We start from the raw sequence: 7,595 nt of genomic DNA on the forward strand, positions 1-7,595 counted from the left end.
CACAGCAAGGACTGTTAAATCTGGTACAGTCCATGAGGAGGAGATGCACTGCAGTACTTAATGCAGCTGATGGCCACATCAGATACTGACTGTTACTGATTTTGACCCCCCCCTCCCCTTTGTTCAGGGACACATTATTACATTTCTGTTAGTCACATGTCTGCGGATCTTGTTCAGTTTATGTCTCAGTTGTTGAATCTTGTTATGGTCATACAAATATTTACACATGTTAAGGTTGCTGAAAATAAACGTAGTTGACAGTGAGAGGACGTTTCTTTTTTTGCTGAGTTTAGGTATATCTAATTAGTATCTTATTCATCATTTTAGGCAATGTTGGAATGATTTCCTTGCTTTGCTTGCTTTGTGTAAGCAAAGCAATTAATTAGCTCATGTATTTTTCTTGTCTAGGAGGAGATACTATAAAATGTTGTTGGGTCTGTAACCATGTTTGCCAGTGACATTCTCTTCCCGTTCAAATATTTATTTTCAACAAAAAGTTCAGTAATAGACCAATTCAATATCAATTGCAATTACGAGGGTTGTTTTGTTTGCGCATTGTGCTGTCTATGTGTCGGTATATTGTCTATAAAAGTAGATTTTTTTTTTTCTTTTTAGAACACATAGGCCTAATAAAATACTTCAAATGGTAGGCTAACCGAGTCTCTATCTCTCTCTTTGGTGACTTAAAGAAGAGTAAAGTTAAGGCCTCAACATCTTGCTGAATTTATCTGAACTAACTTCTATCTGAATTTCTGTCGGTGTCCATTTTGAAAGTGCTGAACAAATAGGCCTATCTCGTCGCAGCTCGTTTGCTTGCACTTGTTTTATACTTAGACCTAGCTGTTAATGATATAAGAATAAACATTATGAATTTACTGAACATAAATGTAAAAATGTTTGTGTATGGTTCTGAAGTCAAAACTACATTTGGATGTTCGTTATTATTGAAGGAGAATGTGGTTCTTATTGACCTACACAAATCCATAAGGAGTCAGTAGAAACCACATTTGTTTAAGAAAGTCTGCCATATCAGTTAGGGTTTTTAAAAAGGCACTAAATGAAGCTGAATTAACTGTTTCGCTGCCAGACAAGGCTCCGCTGAGAGCCAGGTGTAGCAGTGGTAAGGATTCACTCCATGGTGCTGAAAGGAAAGCTCCGCTGTTGAGACAGCTTTATGTCGGCCCTAACAGTTTGTTGGCACCATTTGTTACCGTTGCAATTAATGGTATTGTGTTATGTAGTGGCTTTGCTGGAATGCATTAAAAAAAGTAATGTTATTGGCCCTACCAAGATTTACATTCTAAAATCGCCACTGACCATGGCACAGTTACAGAATGTTCTCACTGAGGTGCATCTTATTAGCTCAATGTTTTTCCCATACAAACCACAGCAACTGTTTTGTTCGACGAATGCATCTGTTGTGCATGACTAATCAAATGACCCGTGAAGTCAGTTAGACATGTCAGTCCCTTTCAGATGATCCCTCAACACAGTTTTAGGATATCTTATGTTTTGTTCAATAAATAATAATCTTCATCAGCTAACGTCACGTTTTGGTCAGTGGTTTAAAATAATTAAGTAAAAATACTTTAAAGTACTAATTAAGTAGTTTTGAGGGGTATCTGTACTTTACTATTTATATTTTTGACAACTTTTACTTTTACTTTACTACATTCCTTTTGAAAATATTATACTTTTTACTCCATACATTTTTCTTGACAGCCAAAAGTACTTACATTTTGAATGCTTAGCAGGACAGAAAATTGGGCAATTCACACACTTATCAACAGAACATCCCTGTTCATCTCTACTGCCTCTCATCTGGCGAACTCGCTAAACACACATGCTTCTTTTGTAAATTATGTCTGAATGTTGGAGTGTGCCTCTGGCTATCAGTAAATAAATAGAAAAACAAGAAAATGGTGCGTCTGGTTTGCTTATAAGCAATTTGAATTTACTTTTACCTTGACTTTTGATACTTAAGTATATTTTAGTAATTACATTCAGTATTGATACTTAAGTAGATTTTAAATCAAATACTTTTAGACTTTTCCTCAAGTAGAATTTTACTGGGTGACTTACTGTTACTTGAGTCATTTTCTATTAAGGTATCTTTACTTTTACTCAAGTATGACAATTGTGTATTTTTTCCACAACTGCTTTTTGTGAATTTTGAAGCATTTATGTAATCAAAAAAATTACATACAGCATATAAAGGCGTCATAATTCATAAAGGTCATGTTAACTGACATATAATCTTAACCCCATAGGAATGGCTGAACGAACCAGAGGGTTTATGGAAATAGCAATCAATGGAAATACATTTGACCATATTGCTTATCGTCCATAGGTTAATTAGCAAACATTTGTGGAATTAAATTGGCCTGTGTATATTTTTGCTAGTCATCATGTATCTTATTTATCCAACACAAATATCACACATACACAGCATACAGAGCCTATTTTGACTGGGATTTTCCCTGCAGCTCCTCAGCTGTTTGCATGCTGCAGTAAAATACGATTTTGTAAGCCCATTCATTGCGCAACAATTTTAAATGGAATTTCTTGTTAGAAACAGTTTTGGTGCAGGATTAAAAAGAGCTACTATTTTTATTTCTCAACTGGTAATTGAAGCGTAATTGACCGATAAGCAATATGGTCAAATGTATTTCCATTGATTGACATTGCCATAAATGAATAACAAGCATTATTTTTTCTCACTGTAATTTTGGATGGCAACTGTTTTATTGGCTTTTTCTTTTTTTCGGCCAAAAAACGGCAAACGGAAACCCTGAGACAAGACTCTAACCTCAATCCTAACCCTAATCCCAGCTTCATGTCCACATCTCGGTTAAAATCTTACTCAGTAAGAATACACATCATCGTTTCTTCTCCTTTCCCTCTTCTCGCTTCGCTTCTTAGATATGGGACATTGATCTTTTTCTGGCAAATATCCTTGCGTGCAGGGAACAGGCTATCAGAGTCACCCACCACTTTACAATGTGAGCTGGAGGCACTGTGCATTTTGAAAACATCATTCAGTGTTTGAAACCGGAATGTTTTATTTCATATTATGATGCATGTCTTAACTTGCTTATATGTAGCCTATAGGCAGGATCCTGGAAACGTGGAGGAAAGAATTGTATAATATTTCATAGACGGAGTTTCAAGTTTGGGGAATCTTACAATGTATCCTAGCATGTCTACAGTTCTGCTTTGTCAGTTATTATTTTCACATCCACTTTGTTTTTTATTTTCATATCCACTTTGACAGTTTCATTTCAGTAAAAACGTTTTTGTTTCTCAGTCATTGTCACATGGTTAATCATGAAAAAAATCTGAATTAAAATGATACCGTAAAAGTAAACTAATGCGAAATCACCAGCCCCTGCCATATGGACACATTGATACACAGTGATCAATTGGCGGCTAAAGGAATAAGTGCATGGAACTCATAACCTATATAGGTCAATGCAGAAGTAGTCCTTTAACTTCCATTGCTCTTTCACACCGAGGATTGCTGAATATTGAGGGGGAGATTGTTGGAAAGATTCTTCGAATAGCTTACTGTGAGGATCTATAGTTTTAATATAATGTCATTCTCAATGAATGTATAAAAACAACAACACTTTCCTACATTTCAGCAGGCCAGGTACTTCAATGTGTGATCCGGCGCGCGCGCTCACTCAACATTATCAGGACAGAGAAACCAGACACATGCTCATTGCTCACGTGGAGTACTCCAAAGAAATTACAAATCTCGTGTTTAGGAAATAATCCAAGTGTAGCCGTTTGTGAGTTCTGCAAAGGTTTCCACTCCGAGAATGAGAAAGTTAAGTGATTGTAATTAATATATGCATTAACATAAATTAATGTAATCAAATGACAGGGATTAATGGTACATTTACTACTGGTGTAACGCTTGTCGTGGTTGGAAGAAGATGAGGACCAAAGCGCATGTCACGTTCGTCGTTTGGTGGAAGAGAGGAGGACCAAGGCGCAGCGTGATACGAATACATTCTTCTATTTATTTAACATGAAACGAAGATCACTTAAACAAACTAATCAAAACAACAAAACGAACGTGAAGCTATATATATAAAGTGCAGACACCGGCAACTTACACATAGACAATAACCCACGAAATACCCAACGGAATATGGCTGCCTAAATATGGTTCCCAATCAGAGACAACGATAAACAGCTGCCTCTAATTGAGAACCAATCTAGGCAACCATAGACAAGCCAAAACACATACATCCCCCATGTCACACCCTGACCTAACCAAAATAATAAAGAAAACAAAGATAACTAAGGTCAGGGCGTGACAGTGCAGCGTGGTAAGTGTCCATATTCAATTTAATAACTGGACATTAAGAATACAAGAATAACAATGTGAATGATACAAAACGAAAACGAAACAGTCCCGTATGGTGAAAACACAGAAACAGGAAAACAACCACCCACAAAACACAAAGGAAAACAGGCTACCTAAATATGGCTCCCAATCAGACAACGACTGATACCTGCCTCTGATTGGGAACCATACTAGGCCAAACACATAGAAATATAACCATAGAACAAAACATAGAAAAACAACATAGAATGCCCACCCCAACTCACGCTCTGACCAAACTAAAATAAAGACATAAAAAAGGACAACTGGTGACATATGTATTGGGGAATCGATAAAAACAAATCTAAGACAATTCACACAATGATACTATAAATGCGCAGTAAGAGAGACACGACATATCTTTGCCCCTCCCGTTCTTGTCTCAACATTTTCAAATATACTCAAGATACATTATTTTCACACACATTGGCTTTTCATTGACAGCCACAACTCAATAATCAGCTAGGCCTATTGCCATGGTCGCTGCCCAAATTTCGGGCTTCCCAAATAGACATAGGCCTATTAGCTTGTGATTTATTTATTTTTTTAAATCGCTTCCTCTGTGGCTAAGTCATGCTTATTATTTATTTATGTATGGACAGGAGTAATTATGTCATTTTGTCAAACTTATTTGCATTTACTTCCCTGTCGCCACCCATCACTATGCCATTTCTCTCCTGTTCAATTTTTTTTCATATCAACTTTCTTTTGTTGTCCAGAAGTCAAAGGCACAATCCTAGTCATATAGCAACCCATCCTAGTTGTTGCATCTTTGGATTCCCCCTCTTTCTAAGTTTCTAACAGATATTTTCATATCTGTCACATATGGAACAGCTATCAACTATCAGGAGCCAGAGAGGATGGCTGCAGTGTTATTGGCTCTTAACCAACCGTGCTATTTTGTTCGTTTTTTTCACATTGTTTGTAACTTATTTTGTAACTTATTTTGCTGCTACCGTCTCTTAGGACCGAAAAGAGCTTTTGGATATCAGAACAGCGAATACTCACCACGAATTGGACAAAGAATTTTTCTTTAATGAGTTGGACGGGAAGGATATACTCCAGACACCCGAACAGACCCTCATTGTCATGTTCCTGACCTTATTTCCTTTGTTTAGTCTTAGTTTAGTTGGTCAGGACGTGTGCTGGGTGGGTGTAGTCAATGTTATGTGTTTCTATGTGTAGGTTTGTCAATTGGCCTGATATGGTTCTCAATCAGAGGCAGGTGTTTTGCATTGTCTCTGATTGGGAACCATATTAAGGTAGCCTGTTTGCACTGTTGGTTTGTGGGTGATTGTTCCTGTTCGTGTGTTCATGTATTTTGTGTTCCCATGTTCAGGACTGTAGCTTCTTTGGTTTTTGTCTGTTTATTGTTCTTGTTCGTGTTGAAAAGTATTCCAATAAATATGGAAACGTACCACGCTGCGCTTTGGTCCTCCTCTCCTTCCAACGACGAGAGCCGTTACACTCATCCTTGTCATTTGCTGGAAAAAGAAACTGAGATTTTGCGCAAAGAGATTGGGGTGCCTTGTGAGGATCAGGCGACGAGTGGCCATCAGTACTGTTGGCGAACGTTCAATCGCTGGAAAATAAGTGGGACGAACTGAAAGTACGTATATCCTACAACTAGACATTAAAAACTGTAATATCTTATGTTTCACCGAGTCATGGCTGAACGATGACACTATCTGGTTACATAAGCACTCACTCGATAGCGTGAGAAGGGAAGGACAGCATGTACATATGGGCATAACCACATGACACATAAAATAGGTCGTCAATCACTTTTCGACCCGTGCCGTGTACTTTACTCTCTCTGGTGAATATGAAAGTGAAATCTCTTTTTCTGTCTGGGACTTGCACTATCTCTCCTCGTGTCGTAACAATATGCTGAATACCAGTCTGACAAGCTCTGCCAGTTTAACACTGCCTGCCTGTCTGTCTGTCCACAAGATGTCTGCTTCACCTGCTACCTACCACCCCATAAGACACTGAAGGACCAGGAGCTAGTGGCCTACAGCCTGCTGCTCCTCCATGGTAGGTACCTTTCACCATGCGCAGCCCCTCGGTTGGGAATTAGATTTTGGTTCCTAGCCATGGGTTTGCATCTGCTCCCTGTCTCTGTCTCAATCAATCTCTCAACATTTCCATTTTTAGTATTTCATGAATTGAATACATTTTCAGGATCCAGGACAATTCATGAATGGCTTCTACTGCCACTGTAAGTTTGCATATTTGCTTCAATTGAAAGTAACAGTAGAAAATGATGGATGTAAAAAAATATTTTCACCAACATGCTTCTCTTTTGAAGATAAGTTTTACCATTTCTTCTCAATTTGCTTTGGACTGGGTTGTGGAATGGCAGTCTACCGACCATATTACCGTGAGTAAATGTTATTTACTATTCAAGTAAAAAAGAACAATTACTCAGGTTTTCATCACTCAATATTGGCTGTTTTTGTCTACAATCAGTGTCATTATCTTTCCAGCCATTTTGACCCCGGCACTTCTGTCTGTGATTTCCACTCTTATATTTGAATTTGTGGGCATGCTCTCCGGTAAGGTAAACTGTACTGTACATTCTTGTGTTGGTTTATGTTGTTATTTGAAGTGTTTAGTGTTTGTATTTAATAACTTAACTATGAGGAATAATCCAATACTTTCAATTTTAGACCTGCCAGTTTCCTCTAAAAGATGCAAAGTCATTTGTATATGGTCATATATGAAAAGTTGTATATATTCGCATGTGTTTAGTCATATGTGTGTAATAGCTTACCAATGAGAAAGAACAATATATTCCGTCTCAGATCTGCCAGCTCACACTAAAAGATGCAAAGGCCCTCCCTATCATAGAAGAGGTATGTCATATAAAGTACTAACTCCCACACCCATTTGGGACACAGCCTGGTATCTTTAATAACCTCACAGTATTTGTCTCTTCTCAGATGCCTTCTGGGGATTGTGTGCTGCTCTGCTTGTGGCTGTCTTAAACCTCGACTCATATCATGGTACAATTGATTATTCATTGAAGTAATGGGTGTTGAATACAGTGTAATAGGGTTGGAATACCGGAACAATTTGATACAAATGAAATACTGTTAAAATCGCTTGAATCTTATTGAATGTTCATTATTCTTTCCCTGAGTCTACACACTGTCTTATGGATGTGGAATCATGGTGTTTGCAGTTCGAGGAGCCA

Source organism: Salvelinus fontinalis, chromosome 3 (genome assembly GCF_029448725.1).
Source record: "Salvelinus fontinalis isolate EN_2023a chromosome 3, ASM2944872v1, whole genome shotgun sequence".
Lineage (NCBI taxonomy): Eukaryota > Metazoa > Chordata > Actinopteri > Salmoniformes > Salmonidae > Salvelinus > Salvelinus fontinalis.